Below are 18,072 nucleotides of genomic sequence, written 5' to 3' on the forward strand. Positions count from 1 at the left end.
AACCCGAGCCTGTTTCCTGCTTTGGCAAAGGGGATAGCCACCTTGTAGGATTTTCAGGATTACATGGAATGACTTTGTGGGGCACCTGGCGCTCACACGTCCCCTCCTCAAGGGCAGCTTTCCCTGACCGTTCCCCCCGCCCCCCATTACACCCCGTAGACTGGACAGGAGCCTCGCGTTATATGCTCACATAGCCCACAGTTGTAATTTCATATTTGCTTGAATGACTATTTGATTATTGTCTGTCTCCTCATTTGAAGCTGAACTTTGTGAAAGCAGGTCGCATTCATCCTTACACCCCCAGCTCCCAGTTCAGTGCCTGACATACAGCAGGAGCTCAATAAATGCCCGCTCCTTCATTCCATCCCTCTGACGCACCGGTGGAGCGGCAGCGGGCTCAATACTGCCATCGGCCAGCAGAGGGCAGGCGGTGACCAGCCTTTTGGCCCAGCTGATCGTCCTCTCGGCCGGCAGGCGCCGCGGGAGGGGACAGGTGAGCCCAGGTGCGCCCACGTCTGAAGAATCGGTAGGCCCGCGAGCCCCGGGCGAGGAGTCGGGCTAGCGCACGGCTTTTCCCTCCGGATCTGTGGCTCGCGGCCTGTCCTGGATCAGAGACCTCTTTCACAACCTGTGTGGATGTACGGTTCCTGCAAAGAAGATGAGCTGAGAAGAATCAGGAGGTGAGGGGGTTTGCTGTGAAGGAGGAGGGCACTGAGGAAAACCTTGGGGGGGGGGGTGAGACGCAATTATAAAGACCCAGGCTTAGAGGGTCCTGGATGGTGGGGAATGGGAGGGGGCCGCCGTCGTTCTATGACCCTAGATGCCAGGACCTGGGTGGAGTGACTGGCCTCAGTGGTCCTCACTATAGCAAAAGTCGTTTAGTGTCAGTCCTAAACCCAGGCTGAGTCTGGCTGGTGTCTCCGAAGAGCCCTGCTGGGAGCAGAGCTATCTCAAGGTGGCCGGAGGGCAGCAAGGCTGCGAACATATCTGTGGAAGCATTATATATATACCCATGATATTTACCCGTGGAAACATAGGAATCCCTCAAGGGAGCCTGGGAGGAAAGCAGAGGTCCAAGATTATGGCTACACAAGCCGCAGGTCACTGTACCTCTTTGAAACTCAATTTCCTCATCTGCAAAACGGAGGTAACACCTACCTTGCATATTGTGAGGATTAAGCAGGATGAACTACATCAGTGGTTCTCAGCCTTGGCTGTGTGTTGAAATCACCATGACCCGGGGAAAATACTGATACCTGGGGTACTGGGATCACCTGGAAAATCTGCAGGTGTTTGCAATGTGCAGCCAAGGCTGAGAACTACTGAGCTAAATAAAAAGCTGAACACAGCACAGGGCACACACTAGGAATTCAGTAATGTCTATCACATTTTTTTAAAAAATGGAGCACATATTGTTTTCATTGTTCCTCATTAGAGGGAAAAAAAGTTGATATAAAGGTTGTTGCAGAAATTGGATTTCTGACAGGCTTGTTTCCGGAATTATGAATCATCTGGGATTTGGTGATTATGGGGCTGGGGGAGACAGAGGCAGCCTCTGGTAGCATGATTTATCCCAATGCCCAGCTGAGCTGATGGAGGCAGGGACCCCCTGTTCTAGCTTGCAGTTTATATAACCATTCCCATGGTGTCCTGTGAGCATGCAAGCAGTCTGAGCACTTGTGTTGATCATTTCTGGGGTTAAGGACAGAGGATATTTTCTCCTCTCTGGGTACACTCACCGGGTGGGCCTATATCATCGACAACTGTTTGTTTCTTGAGTAACCCACAAGTGCAGGTGGCACCTCCTTCTTTATGGGACTTGGTAACCTTATGTGCTTCATTAAATTACAGACCCAGTGATTATTTACTGTGCTTCACTATTTCTTTGCTGGGCGATCCTGGCATGAAGTGGGGGGACCTGCTCACCCAGGCCTGCAGGTGTGACCACTTGTCTTGGCAGCAAGACTGGGCCCAGGAGCAGCTCCTCAGTCACTCCTGGTGGCCTCATTGAAAGGGAGAAAGTGAGGCAGAGGAACCTGGGGCTGGCTCCCTCCAGTATGGAGGCTTGGGGCTGGGGCAGGCAGTTGATGTCTGGCTCGGATTATCAGATTTAGCAAATAAAAATAAAGGACACCCAGTTAAATTTGAAGTTCAGATAAATAACAAAAGGTTTTTTAGTGTAAGTATGTCCCATGCAATTTGGGACATATTTATACTAAAAAAAAAAAATCATTATTTATCTGAACTTCAAATTTAACTGGATATCCTTCATTTTTATTTGCTAAATCTGGCAGCTCTATGCCTGGCCAAACAGCTGAGAAAAACCCAGCACAGGGAATTTGCTGCTGTGCCTCCTGCTCAATGTTGGCCACATTTAGCTTCCTCCTGTCACTGCCCTGCTCCAGAACTGTGCATGGCTCCCATCTGCCTCCATAGCACAACCTGGACTCCCTGGCTACTGTGCTGGGCCTTGCTCTTCTGCCAGCCCAGCTGACCTGCTTGGGCCCTGACCTACCTCTACTGCTCATGTTTTCTCTGATGGCATGTGTTCCTCCCACTCCCAGTAGCATTTGCAAACACTTATTGAGCACCTACTGGGTGTAGGCACCATGCTTAGTTCTTCATCTGCATAATCTCATTTGATTCTCACAAAACCTCACATGGCAGGGACAGAAGTTATCCTATTTTATTGATGAAGAAACTGATGCCCCAACACAGTGATTCTTAAAATGGGGTTCCTGTGTCAGCATCAGCAGCGCCTGGGAACTTTTTAGAAGTGCAAACTCTCAGGCCCTCTTCCACACCTATGAATCAGAAACTCTGAGGGTGGGGCCCAACCATCTGTATTTTAATAAGACACCCTCCTCCCACCCGCCAGTGTTTCTGATGTGCTCTAGTTTGAGACCTGCTGCCCTAAGAAGTGAAGTGACTATAGGGGTTTGTCACCAGGCGGAGGTCTAGAGGATGGCAGAAGACTGCCAGGCAGGGTGTTTATGATCTCACCATACCTGGGCCAGGCACTAGAGATGCTGCAGAGACCCCACAGTCTTGGGGTGGGTGGGGAGAAGGGAAAGGATAGACAGGTAGTCTAGCAATTGCGATGTAAGATGACTAGGCTTAGCGGGGCCAAGCCGAGGAGCCCATAGCAGGATGGGAGGGGGTCAAGGAGGGCCTTCCCAAGTGGATACCCAAGCTTGAAAAATAAGTCGTAATTAGTTACATGAAGAAAGGTGGAAATGATGTTCCACGCGAAGGGACTAATTTGTAAAAAGGCCCTACAGAGCTACCTGGGGGTGGTTCAGTCTTGAAGAAGATGAAGGTGAGGAGAGTGAGGGGCGGAGGAGGTATCAGATTGTGGGGGGAGGGTCCTCTGCCCGCAGAACAAAGGAAACAGCTTTAATGGGTATTGAGAAAAGCCCTCTGGCTTCCAGGTGGAGAGGGCACTAGGGAAGATGAGGGTGGACGGTAGAGATGCAGGGGGTGCCAGGCCTTCCCCCACCCCTAGATTCAGGCTGCTTCTGCCCTCCAAGGCGTCTGCAGAGACTCAACCCCCAATCGCAGGAGAGGGCAGGTACTCAGTTCCAAGACCCGCATCGCGGAGCTCAAGCCCGGCTCCTTTCGGGACTGAGAGGCGGGACTGGGGAAGCAGGGCCCGTCACCGCCCCGCCCCTGCCGGCCCCACCCACAATCCAACCCCGCCCCTGCTTCCGGTCCCACCCTCCGCCTCCGGCTCCGCCCTCCACCAGTGGTTGGAGGAAGCCAGGCTCTGGGCCCCTGGCCTGGGTGGCTTTTGCCTCCCATGTTCCTTTTTTCCTGCTGGTGTGGCAAAGGCCGTGGGGCTACTGGGGCCTCTTCTCCCAGCTTTTCAAGGACAGGCCCTGGATGTGGCCAGGGATTCCTGGGCTGGAGCACAGGACACTTCGTGGCTATCTCCTCTTCCAGCCAACGAAGCCGTTGTTGCCAGCCGAGGACTGACCGGCCTGGCCAGGTTGCCTGGCAGTGTGGACTGAGGCTGGGCAGTTCCCAATTCCAACTGTCCTTCCCGGAAAAACGTCAATTTGGCTGGACCTTAGAATCCGTTTGTAATTTCTAGCCTAGGGAAGAATACTGAAAGATCATTAACCACTGCATGAAGTGGAGCGTTCTGTCGTCTTAAGATCTCTGCAGGACTTAACCAGCTGCCCCATGGGCTTGACCTTCGGCAGGGGACCTCCTATTCTTCCTCTTTTTATTTGGTTATAACTTCTGCCCCCACCCACTATCTGGCATCCAGGACCATATTTCACTATGCTTTGCAATTCAACAAGGGTCTAGCATAGTTCCCTCTACTTAAATAGATGTTCAAAAATATTGTTTAGGGAAGGTCAATTTCTGCTGGGCTCTGAATTATATATAGACGGAGTATATATAGTAGGGCAAGGGCAGTCTAAGTGGGTGGAAGTGGTGAGTAAAGGCATAGATGGTAGAGAGAGAAAGTGAATGTAAGGAGTTGACCCATCTGGCCTTGAATGTCATGCAAAACCATGGGCACTGAGGAGCCATGGATGGTTATTAAGCATGAGAGCAGTAACACTGCTAGTCATTGTACTAGATCCTTTGTGAATGTTATTGTACTGTCCTGCTCACATTGTTCTCTCTACCTAGACAGTTCTCCCCCTGACCTCTATCTATGTAGTTAATGCCAACTCATTTTTTTTCATTTTTATTTTTAAAAGATTTTATTTATTTGTGTGTGTGAGGGAGAGACAGAGAGAGCACAAGCAGGGGGAGCAGGATGCAGAGGGAGAAGCAGGCTCTCCGCTGAGCAGAGAGCCTGATGCGGAACTCAATCCCAGGACCCTGGGATCATGACCCAAGCTGAAGGCAGACACTTAACCGACTGAGCCACCCAGGTGTCCCACCAACTCATTTTTTAGTTCCCAACTCCACTGTTACTTCCTCAGGGAAACCTTCAGTGGCAGACAGACTCTAAGGTGAGCCCCTGTATCCCCATATCCCCACCTCCTGGTGTTCATGTTTGTGTAATCCCTTCCTCTTGAGTGTGAGTGGGATCTGTGATTTGCTTTTAACTAATAGAATACGGCAAAGGTGATGGCATGTCACTCCCATGACTATGTTATGTAAGAGTCTTGCTAGCAGATAAGCTCTGGAGACTCTCCTTGCTGACTTGATGAAGTAAACCACCATGTTGAGGAAGCCCACAGGGCAAGGAACTGTGGGTGGTCTCTAGGACCTATGGCAGCCTCCCGCTGATGGCGAGCAAGAAGTCAGGGTACTCAGTCCTGCAGCCACCAGGAAATGAATCCTGCCAATAACCTGAGGAGCTGGAGCCCCTGAGTGAGAATGTAGTCCTGCTGTCACCCTGATCATAGCTTTAGGAGTCCCTGAGTAGAAGACGCAGCTAAGCCATGCCCAGACTCCTGACTCAGAAACTGAGGTAATAAATATGTTGTTCCAAGTCTCTGAGTCAGTAGTGACTTGTTACGGAGCAGAAACTAGTACACTTTCTGGCTAGGTTAACTCCTTGATGTAGGCTCTTGTAGCATCATATGCCTTTTCTTTCTTTTTTTAATGTGCTTTTTCATCCTTCTCTTTTATGTGACTATTTATTTATATATACCATTTGATGAATGCTATGTCTTCATGAGGGTACTTTTGTGCATCACTTTGCCCCCAGTCTCTCTCAGTGCCTGACACATGGAAGAAGATCTATAATAAATATTAGTTGTAAGTATTAGTCAATGCTCTTATTTAATCTTTACTACAACCTGGCTAGGTGGGAACCATTATTACATATGAAGAAAAGGAAACCAGTTATTAACATACACTTAAAAGTATACTGAACAAAATCTTATTATCTTATACCTACAAATTTTGGTTCATAATTTTTAGTATGACTACAGAATAAATGCTTTGGGAGCAGGGCGTAGGTTGCATGGTATGACATCCCTTATGGAGCATTGTATGTTCTAAAAAGCACGACCATCCAAAAATACTTTGTGGCTCCTTTGGTTTTCCTTAAGACCTAACTCTGACTTAAATCGTTCTTTGGAAACTCCTACCTTGTCACTGTCCTTTTCTGACCTGACGCAAATAGGCCCTCATTCGCCAGTGCTTTGTGTGATTCTAGCTGTTTGCCAACTTCATGCTCATTGACTTCATAAATTCTACATCTCTGGCAAGATTTCCAGTTTCATTTTGTACTCCCTGTGTGCCATACTCCCAGGGGTCAAAGCCATCTGACTGCAGGATGCTGTTAAACCCAAAATCTGTTCTGTTGGGATCTCTGCTCAGAAGCCTCCCACAGCTCCCAGTCTCACACCTCCCACCGCCACCCTCCTCTTCCACTCCGTCCCCATCCCCCACTCCACAGCCATCCATTCACCACCTCATGGATCCATAAGCACACCGGGCACACTCCCCACTTTGCCCTGGTGGTTCCCACAGTGCTCTTTCCCCAGACACCCTCATGGCTCACTCCTGCACCCCCCTCAAGATGACTCAGATGTCACCCTTCTGCCCTGACCACTCCCATCCACCTTTCTTGTTCTAATCATTTCCAGGACCACGAACCACCTTTTTACGTGCTATATATTTTACTTATTTATGATATTTGGTGTTTGTCTCCCTCTCCACGAGAATGTAGGCCCCATGAGAACAAGATCTGTCTTTGCTGATATATCCCAAGAATGGTGTCTGGCACATAGTAGGTCTCCAGTAAAGGTTAGTGGGTAAGTGTCCACATCTCTGATGGTCTTGCCTTTAACTCAAACTCTCCATCTCCTTCCAGCCTCTATCCCCAGGACTCCAGCCCCTGCCTAGGTGATATGACTTGTCATGGGCATCTGCCAGACTCAGGAGGGCCTTCCTGGGGTGCCCGTGTGTTGACCTCGCTGTGTCCCTGCCACGTCTCCAACAGGTGTGAAATACTAAATTCCTGTTTTTGTTTTATTTAAGGGCAAGAGGATTAGGGAGGAAGGAGGAAGGAGATGATGAGGGAAGCAATGGGCAGAGTGGAGAGGGTGGAGAGAGGACCGGCACAGGTTTCCCTGGGGCCCCCGCCCAGCCAGCTTTGCAAGCGGCTCAGAGGGCAGCCTGCTGGCAGTGGGTGAGGGCCGTGTGCCACATATCCTGAGCCGAGTGCCACGTGGCAGAAGCAGTCCCGTTGAGTCATGGGACACACAGCCACACTACTTTGTAGAGTTTGGTGTGTGGAGTATTTTTGTTTTTTATAGCCCAGCTGTCTGTGTAATGACTTCCTTCCCTCGGCCTTGTTCACAGAGGTGTCCCTGTGAGACCAGCTGAGTCACCACATTCCTTGCAGCTTAAAACACTGGCCCCAGCACCAAGGCCCAGTTCCTTCGTGTAGATGGGACCTTTCAAGGCAGCCAGGGAGTGCCCAGAAAGACAGGCTAGAGAGCTCCCCTTTCGAACCTGCGCCCTTCCCCAAAAAACATGATTACAAACCTAGTAAAGATGGAGAGAAATTCCATCTGCTAAGCATGAGGGAATGGCCACAGCGTGTGCCACGGCCTGCAGAATTATTTGTCGGCGACCATGAAGTCAATACCGAATGAGGGGGAGGGGAGGGACGAGGCACGGACATTCGTGCAGCGTGAAGAGTCAGAAACCTGAGTGAAGACTGGGCACTCTCCATGCCCAGCTGGGAGGAATAGAAACTTGCTTAGCCGTTCTGTAAAATAGACAGGTAGTTCGCAATAACATTAAGTATGCATAGGGCACAGAGGTTAGCCATTTCACTCTTTGTAATGTATTCTGGAAGTTTGCTCAGATACACGTAAGACAAGAAGGAGGTTATTTAGAATAGCATTATTCATGGCATGGGTGAACAGGACGTAGGGGAAGTGCTAAAGGAAAGAACTAGTAAACCATGGTGGACGTCGACCTCAGAATTCCACACAGCTATGAGAAGTAATGAAATAGGGGTGCATACAGCAGCATGGGACTTACAGAGCTAAGTGGGGAAAGCAGTCCAAGAGCTTGAAAGCACAACACTTTTCATTTTATTGAGGTGTGACTGATGTACAGTAAACCACACATATTTAAGGTGTACTATTGGAGTTTTGGCATGTGTACTTACCCATGAAACCACCACCACGATCAAGATAATGAATATATCCTGTTAAGAAAAAAAAAAAAAAGAAGAAGAAGAAGGTAGCGGGAGGGGAAGAATGAAGCGGGGGAAATCGGAGGGGTAGACGAACCATGAGAGACTGTGGACTCTGAAAAACAAACAGGGTTCTAGAGGGGAGGGGGGTGGGAGGATGGCTTAACCTGGTGGTGGGTATTGAGGAGGGCACATTCTGCATGGAGCACTGGGTGTTATGCACAAACAATGAATCATGGAACACTTCATCTAAAACTAATGATGTAATGTATGGGGATTAACATAAGAATAAAAAAAAAAAGATAATGAATATATCCACCACCTCCAAGTAAGAAGTAGATCGATATGGATTGAAATGGGCAGATGTCTACCACCTGTTAAGTTTTTTAAAAAATTCAACAGTGTGTTGTATAATCCCATAGTTATATTAATGAAAAATGTTCAGATATCCTGAAAAAAATCTGGAAGAACATACACACACACAAATTATGTTCATTGTTGGGAATCTTGCGAAAACAGCCTAGCCCTATTTGGCTAGTGCACCGTGCATTTCAGAAATTGCCCATGATTCTTTTTTTTTTAAATTTTTATTGTTATGTTAATCACCATACATTACATCATTAGTTTTTGATGTAGTGTTCCATGATTCATTGTTTGTGCATAACACCCAGTGCTCCATGCAGAACGTGCCCTCTTTAATACCTATCACCAGGCTAACCCGTCCTCCCACCCCCCTCCCCTCTAGAACCCTCAGTTTGTTTTTCAGAGTCCATCGCCTCTCATGGTTCGTCTCCCCTTCCGATTTCCCCCCCTTCATTCTTCCCCTCCTGCTATCTTCTTCTTTTTTTTTTCTTAACATATGTTGCATTATTTGTTTCAGAGGTACAGATCTGTGATTCAACAGTCTTGCACAATTCACAGCACTCACCATAGCACATACCCTCCCCAGTGTCTATCACCCAGCCACCCCATCCCTCCCACCCCACCCCCCACTCCAGCAACCCTCAGTTTGTTTCCTGAGATTAAGAATTCCTCATATCAGTGAGGTCATATGATACATGTCTTTCTCTGATTGATTTACTTCGCTCAGCATAACACTCTCCAGTTCCATCCACGTCGTTGCAAAACAGAAATTGCCCATGATTCTTGTCCCACTTCATGGTCTCCAGGTCTCCTTTAAAGGTTTAATACACTAGAAATTCATCATTATGGTCCCCTATCTTTGAGTGACTTTATTAAAATGTCACTGAGGTCCTCATAATGAACCCCAACATAAGGGGTGCCTGACTCTTGTTCTCCACCCCCACATCAGACAGCTGTGTCAATAACTTCCTTCAGCTCACTTCCAGGACCATTTTCTTTTATCATCCCTCCAGACTGGAGGTACTCCAGCAGGGGGGTTGGTTGTGGCTGGGGACAAAAGAGTGATTCCCTGGGGCGCCTGGGTGGCTCAGCCGTTAAGCATCTGTCTTCGGCTCAGGTCATGATCTCAGGGTCCTGGGATCGAGCCCCACATCGGGCTCCCTGCTCGGTGGGAAGCCTGCTTCTCCCTCTCCCACTCCCCCTGCTTGTGTTCCCTCTCTCGCTCTGTCTCTCTCTGTCAAATAAATAAATAAAATATTAAAAAAAAAAAAAGTGATTCCCCAACTTGTTTGCAAATCCATCCTTTTTTTTAAAGTAATCTTTACACCCAATGTGGGGCTCGAACTCACGACCCTGAGATCAAGAGTTGCATGTTCCACTGACTGAGCCAGCCAGGTACCTTGCAAATCCATCTTTTACTTATTTATTTTTGAAGATTTTATTTATTAATTTGAGAGAGAGAGTGTGAAGGAGAGAGCCGGGGGAGGGGCAGAGGGAGAGGGAAGAGCAGATCCCCGCTGAGCAGCAAGCCCAATCTGGGGCTCCATCCCAGGACCCTGGGATCATGACCTGAGCTGAAGGCAGATGCTTAACCAACTGAGCCACCCAGGCACCCACAAATCCATCTTTTATTACCATTCTTCACATATCTCATAAGTACAGGAGGGGCAAAGATTATGGGAGCAGGGGGCATGTTGAATTTTGTCTGGTTATGGGTTTTATATAAAAGCAGTCATTAAATGTGGATGTTCTTTTGTGTTTGGCTTCTTTCACACCACATTGTTTATAAGAATCTTCCATGTTGTGTGCAGGTGTGGTTCATTTTTTGTGCAGTATAAAGCATTCCGTTGAGTGTATATACCACAATTTATCCTTTCTACCAATTGACATATGGGTTGTTTCCAGCTTAGGGCTATTATAAATAATGCTGCTGTGAACATTCTTGTACATGTCTACCTGTCTACCTGGGCATGTATTTCTCGTAGGTGTATACTTTGGAGCAGAATTGCTGGGTTATAGGTATTCCTATGCTTAAGTTAAAAAAATAATGCTGAACTGTTTCCCAAAATGATTAGACAAGTACACTCTCCCCAGCAATATATGGGAGCTCCCCTTTTGCATTTACCAACAGTTTTCACCAGCAACTGGTACTATCGGACTTTGTACTTTAGCCATCTGGTGGGTTTGTAGTAGGTGTTCTCTCTGCTTCATTTCCCTGATTACTAATGAGGCTCAGCACCTTCCATACGTTTATTGGACATTTGGATTTTCTTTGTGTGAAGCCAAGACCCTGTTCTTTCCCATTTTTCTGCTGCTCTGTATTTTTCATTCTTTCTTTTTTTTTTTTTAAAGATTTTATTTATTTATTTGAGAGAGAGAGAATGAGAGACAGAGAGCATGAGAGGTAGGAGGGTCAGAGGGAGAAGCAGACTCCCTGCCGAGCAGGGAGCCTGATGCGGGACTCAATCCTGGGACTCCAGGATCATGACCTGAGCCGAAGGCAGTCGCCTAACCAACTGAGCCACCCAGGCGCCCTCATTATTTCTTTATAGTTTTTTGTATATTCTGGATATAAACCTTTTGCCAGTTATGTGCATTGTTAATCTTTCTCCTCTGTGGCTAATGATGTTTCTTGATGAACAGAAGTTCTTAACTGTAAAGAAGTCCAATTTATCAGTCTCTCCCTTGTGGTTAGTGCTGTTTTGATCTTGTTTAAGAAGACTTTTCCTCCCTTGATGTCATAAAGATACTGTATGTTATCTTCTAAAGTTTTATTGGTTTACCTTTTGTATTTTAGTCCATAATCTAATAGAAATTGACTTTTGAGTATGGTGTATGATGGGATTCCAGTGCCATTTTTCCCATGTGGATATTCCATTGACTGAACACTATTTATTCAAAAGATCATTTCCCCATACTGTTCTGCAATGCTATCTCTAACATTAATCTGTTTGGGGGAGGGTCTTTCTTCTGTCCATTGGTTTTTGTCTACTCTTATGCCCATACCATACTGTCTTAATTATTAGAGCTTTATTATAAGTTTTGTTAGCTGATAGAATAAATCCTCTCCACCTTGTACTTCTTCAGGAGTACCTTAGCTGTTCTTGGCCTTCAGCAGTTTCATATAAATTTTATATTAGAATGATCTTGTCAAGTGCCATGTGAAAATCAACTGGGATTGCTTTGAATCTATAGGCCAATTGAAGAAAATGACAGCTTTACAGTATTGAGTCTTCTAATCTATTAATATGCTGTCTCTCTCCATTATTCATTTATTCTTTAATGTCTATTAAAATGTTCATGGTTTTCTCCATAGAGGTCATACCTGTCTTTTGTTAGATCCATTTATAGGTACTTTTTTTTTGCTATTTCAAAACTATTCTGACTATTCTTAAAAAACAATTTTCTGACATTTGCTGGAATATAGAAGCAAGGTTGACTTTGGTATATTGATTTTGCAACCTGGAAAAGGGTCTTCATCAGAACCTGACCATGGTGTCACCCTGATCTCAAGACTGCCAGCCTTCAAAATGGGGGAAAATAAATTTCTATTGTTTATAAACTACTCAGTGTGTGATGTTTTGTTACAGCAGCCAGACTAAGACGATAGTTTATTGGTTCTAAAAGTTTATTTGAGATTCCTTAGGGCTTTCTACCTACACAATCATGTCATTTTTGAAGAAAGACAGTTTTACTTTTTTCTTTCCTATCTTTATGACTTCTTTTTCTTTTTCTTGCCTTATTGCCCTGGCTAAGACATCTCATAAAATGTTGATTAGAGGTGATGATAACTGATATTCTTGCTCTGTTCCTTATTTTAGAGAGGAAAATGCTCACTATTTTACCATTAAGAATGCTGTTGGCTCTAGTTTTTTTCCTGTATCTCCTATATCAGATTGAGGAAGTTGTCTTCCATCTTTAGGCTGCTAAGAGTTTTTGCTGTGAATAAGTGTTGAATTTTGTCAAATGCTATTTTAGCATCTATTCGGATAATCAAATTATTTTTCCTTTTATTCTGTTAATGTGGTTGGTTGATTTTTAAATATTAAACCAATTTGCATTCCTGAGATAACTTCCACTTGGTTATGATTTCTTATCCTTTTAATTTGTCACTGTATTTGATTTGCTAACATTTTATTTAGGATTGTTGTATTGATGGTCATGAGAGATAATGGTCTATATTTTTCTTGTCATGTTCTTGTCAGGTTTTGGTGGTACAATTATGCTAACCTTATAAAATAAAGTTGGGAAGTGTTCCCCCTATTTTCTGAGAGTATTTGTATAAGATAGGTATTACTTCTTATTTAAAATTTTGGCTGGAATATTTTCATTCTTTTATCTTTTAACCTGTATGTCCTCATTTTAAAGTATGTCATAAACATCATATAGTTGAGTCTTGTATTTTGTTTAAATTTGCTCTGTTGATCTTTTTCTTTTTGTTAGAATATTTAGTCCACTTACATTTAACATCATTACAGATATGGTTAAAAACCATTTACATCTATAATCCTGTTGCCTTCTTTTTGTCCTACCTGGTTTTTGTTCCTCTTTTTTCCTCTTTTTCTTTCTTCTTTTGGATCAAGTATTTTTTATTATTCCATTTTATCTTCTCCATTTGATTTTTCAACATTGTGGTAAAATAAAAACATTTGCCATCATAACTATTTTTAAGTGTACAGTTTACTAGGTTTTTTTTTTTTAAGATTTTTATTTATTTATTTGACAGAGAGAGACACAGTGAGAGAGGGAACACAAGCAGGGGGAGTGGGAGAGAGAGAAGCAGGCTTCCCGCAGAGCAGGGAGCCTGATGCAGGGCTTGATCCCAGGACCCTGGGATCATGACCTGAGCCGAAGGCAGATGCTTAATGACTGAACAGGCACCCCTACAGTTTACTAGTCTTAAGTACATTCACATTTTTATGCAACCAGTTTCCAGAACTCTTTTCATCTTGCAACACTGAAAACTTAAAAAATGTTATTAAACATTTTATTAAACACTCATCCCTCCTCCCAGTCCCTGGCAATCACCATTCTGCTTTTTGTCTCTGTAAATTTAATTATTCTAGGTACTTCATATAAATGGGGTCATATACTCCATCTGTGTTTTAGACCCTTCTGAACCTTGCCCTATGTACCTCTTCATCTGGCTGTTCATTTATATCTTTTACGATAAACTGCAATCATAAAAAAATAAATAAATGGGGTCATACAGTATTTGTTCTTTTGTGACTGGCTTATTTCATGTAGCATTATGTCCTCAAGGGTCATCTATGTTGTAGCATGTGTCAGAATTTTCTCCCCCCCCACCTTTTTTTAGAGAGAGAGTGCCCATGTAGTGGGGGGAGGGGAAGAGGGAGGGAGAGACAGAGAGAATTTCAAGCAGGCTCCATACCCAGCACAGACCCCAACTTGGGCTCTATCTCATGACCCTGAGATCATGACCTGAGCCAAAAGGAAGGGTCGGTGCTTAACCGACTGAGTCACCCAGGCACCCTGAGAATTTTCTCCCTTTTTAAGCCTGAATAATATTCTTTATTTTAAAAAAGATTTATTTATTTAAGAGAGCGAGAGAGAGAGCATATGCAAGCTCGGGGAGGGGCAGAGAGAGAGGGAGAAGGAGAGGAGTAGACTTCCTGCTGAGTGCAGAGCTGGATGTGGGGCTTGATCTCAGGTCCCTGAAATCATGACCTGAGCTAAAATCAAGAGCCAGCTGCTTAACCGACTGAGCCACCTAGGCCCCAGGCTGAATAATAGTCTATTGTGTGTATATACTACATTTTGTTTTTCCATTCACCTGTCGATGGACATTTGGGTTCCTTCCACCTTTTGGCTATTGTGAATGCTGCTGCTGTGAATAAGGGTATACAAATGTGTGTTCCGAGCTCCTGCTTTCAGTTCTTTTTGATATATATCTAGAAGTAGAATTTTTGGTACATATGGTAGTTCTATGTTTAATTTTTTAAAGAACCATCATACTGTTTTCCACAGCAGCTGCACTATTGTACGTTCCCACAAATGACACACCAGTGTTCCAATTTCTCTGCATCTACTCCAACATCTGTTTTTTTCTTCTTCTTTTCTTTTTTGGATAATAATCATTCTAATGATTGTGGAGTGGTATCTCATGATTTTTATTTGTCTAAGCTTGAATGAATCCATGAATGTAGTGTGTTTGGCTGTTTTTTGGTCTCTGATAATTTCCTGTATTTGGGGTCATCATAAGTCTGTTTCTTTATTTTACTTATTTCCTCTTGTGGTGTCTTCTTATATGTCTGGCTGTATTTGTGCATTAGGCATTGTAGTGCATTTAAAAAATTGTAGAAACTATTTTAACATTAGAATGATGTAAATTAAACCTCTTTCAAAGAGATTTTCTTTTTTTTTTTTTTTAAATGTATTTATTTGATTGAGAGAGCACGAGTAGGAGGGGGAGAGGGAGAGAGAAAATCTGAGGCAGACCCTGCACTGAGTGTGGAGCCTGATGTGGGGTTCAATCTCACAAACCTGAAATCTTGACCTGAGCCAAAACCAAGAGTGGGTAGCTTAATGGACTGCACCACCCAGGCACCCCCAAAGAGATTTTCCCCCCTAGGCCCTAGGAGTGCTAAAAGTTTAGGATCTTTTTGTTCTGTATTCAGAGCTTGACATTATCTAGTCTACTCAGATGACTTGAAACCGTCTGCAAAAGGAATGGATCACTTCCAGTTCACATCTTCTCTTAAATTAAAGCTCTTCAGGATCCTAGATTAAAGTAAAGTGTAAAGAGTTTTGTTGGCTCAGGGCTTGAATGTCACACTGAGGAGTCTGGAGAAGGGATGGGCAGCTGCTGTGACATCTGCTTCGTCAGGGGGCAGCATGTTGAATCTTAGTTCTGTGGTCCAGTATGGGAAAAGGAGGAAGGCAAGCTGGGCCAGACTGGGCTAGGGATACGAAACCAGTCAGAGAGCTGGTCTGTCCTCGCTGAGGTGGATAATACATGGGTTCTACCAGGTGGAGTATAGCAGGAGAGAAGCCAAGACTGCAGAGAAGCTGCAGGTCATAGTTCACCTGGGCCAGAAACAGGTTCTCTTCACTGGTCCTGGGCAAACTTTCTGGCCAGGACTCCTCCAGGCTAGCCAGTGACCACTTATGTAATCTTGGCTGAGCCTAGACACCCTGGACAACTTCATTATTGTTCTCTTTGGGTCTATTTAGAGCCCTCCTTTCTGATCTCCACCCAGCATATTGTCCCTACTCAGTTCAGTTCAGTAAAGTCTCATTGCTCTTAGGATATGACTTAAATTATTACCATGACCTTCAAAGCTGTACATGATCTGGCCACTGGCCACCTCTCCAGCCTTATCTCCTCCGATTATCTGCCTCACTGTACATTTTCCTTCTTCTTTGTTTAAACCACCATGTATCCTTGGTGACCACAGGGCCTGTGCATGTACTGTTCCCTCTATAGGGAGTACTCTTCTTGCCCCTATTTGCCTACTGTTATGGACTAAATGTATATATTCCCCCCAAATTCATATGCTGAAGCCCTAACCCCCCCAGTGTGGCTGTAATTTGGAGTAAGGCAGTAATTAAGATTAATTGAGGTCATTAGGGTGGGGCCCTGATCCAGTAGAATTAGTGTCCTTTTAAGAAGAGACACCAGAGAGCTCATTTTCCCTCTCTTGCTGCACACACATACTGAGGAAAGGTCATATGAGAACATAGCAAGAACATAGCAGATGGCTGCAAGGCCAGGAAGATAGTTCTCACCAAAAACCAAATTGGCTGAGGCTTTGATGTTGGACTTCCAGCCTCAAGAACTGTGAGAAAATTTATTTCTGTTGTTTAAGCCACCTGGGCTATGGTGTTTTGTTATGGCAGCCCAAGCAGACTAATACATCTAATTTAACCCCTATTTTTCCCTTTAGATTTCATACCAACTATTTCCCTAAACATCTTTGAGCCAAAGCCTCCTATTAGTGGATCTCATGGTACCATGCACTGTGTAAGATTTATGTTTTTGATTATTTGACCAATGTCTGCCTTACTTACTAGACTGTAAGCTACATTAAGGTCTCTGGTTTTATTCAAGGCTGCATACTCAGAACCTAATACAGGGCCAGGTACATAGTAGGTGCACAATACACCTTTTTTGGGGAAAGAGAGGTGGGTGGAGATAGACAGTGCCTTGAGCTGGGAGGGATTTATGGACATTCAAACTCATCTCTGGTCCAACAGAAACTATATATTTATAATCAAGATGTGACTCTAGGCCCCACCCTGTGATAGGCCTCAGGATCCTGCCCATAATGTCTGGCTCAGATCCTGGGCTGGGCTGGGCTTGCCAGCAGAACCCCAGTTGTAAGGACAGGCAGAAGACTGGCTCTCATGCTGTATGGAGGACACCATTGTGTGTTTCTTTCTTTCTTTTTTTAATATTTTATTTATTTATTTGACAGAGAGAGACACAGCGAGAGAGGGAACACAAGCAGGGGGAGTGGGAGAGGGAGAAGCAGACTCTCCGCTGAGCAAGGAGCCTGATGCGGGGCTCGATTCCAGGACCCTAGGATCATGACCTGAGCCGAAGGCAGATGCTTAACGACTGAGCCACCCAGGCGCCCCCCATTGTATGTTTCTTACAGTGTTCTCTTTTGAGGATGAAGTCATGACTTTGTAACTACTGTTATACACACAATTGTACTCCCCCCACCTGCTCCCACAAACCAGTTCCTTTTCAATCCCAGAAATTTGTCTAATTGGCAGTTGGGGCCGCTGGTGTATCAGACAGGGCCCACTCAGGAGGCAGAAACCACACCAGTAATTTGAACAAGGGACCTTTTTTATGAAGAATTATTAGCTAATGAAAGGTGGTTAGTGACAAAAAGGGTCAAAAGAGAACTCCAAAGAATATAGGCATACTAACTATAGACTGTACCTACTCTCTCTAGGGCTGGGGCAGAGTGACCAAGGAGAACACAAACTTGCAAATGCCTCTCCCCCAACCCCAAGGTGAGATTTGGGCCCTGTTGGAGAGAGCAGGAATTCAGCCCACTGGACGGTGGAGATGTTTGATGGATGGCCACAGGCTATAGGTCAGAAGCTGGCCATCCAGGTGGCAGAACAGCCCAGTGAGCACCACTGGGTCTCTCTAGACCACAGGAACCATGTGCTATAGGAGCAAGAGAGCAGAGTGGAATCTGGAAGGTTCTGAACCAGGAAGACCCTTATGCTTCTTCTTTTTTTTTCTTTGATTTCTCCAACCTTCTCTACTGACAGAGCCTAACATCGTGCCACTGGCAAAAGGGAAATGTTTACAGAATTCAGTTCCAGTATCACAGGGCAAGACAAAGAAGAGTGGCTTTAGAGCCGAGAGGCGATAAGTTGGCACAACTGGATTAAGAACCTTTTTTTTTTTTAATTTTTTTATTCTTATGTTAATCCCCATACATTACATCATTAGTTTTAGATGTAGTGTTCCATGATTCATTGTTTGTGCATAACACCCAGTGCTCCATGCAGAATGTGCCCTCCTCAATACCCATCACCAGGCTAACCCATCCTCCCACCCCCCTCCCCTCTAGAACCCTCAGTTTGTTTTTCAG

At 44.9% G+C, this 18,072-nt stretch overlaps 1 protein-coding gene across 2 annotated transcripts in view; it reads left to right on the plus strand.

Moving 5' to 3' along the window:
- The window catches only part of ZHX3 (zinc fingers and homeoboxes 3), a 129,872-nt gene that overhangs the window by 129 nt on the left and 111,671 nt on the right, over window positions 1-18,072 (plus strand). Inside the window, exon 1 of one of the 2 annotated variants that reach the window (XM_081832777.1) lies at window positions 25-680. The exons of the other annotated variant lie outside the window; for it this stretch is intronic. The gene's annotated coding sequence lies outside the window, so the exon portion shown is untranslated. Of the gene's footprint in view, window positions 1-24; window positions 681-18,072 lie in introns of those variants that run through there. 2 annotated transcript variants of the gene reach the window in all.

Source organism: Leptonychotes weddellii, chromosome 10 (assembly GCF_054177405.1).
Source record: "Leptonychotes weddellii isolate Sample4059 chromosome 10, ASM5417740v2, whole genome shotgun sequence".
Classification (NCBI taxonomy): Eukaryota; Metazoa; Chordata; class Mammalia; order Carnivora; family Phocidae; genus Leptonychotes; species Leptonychotes weddellii.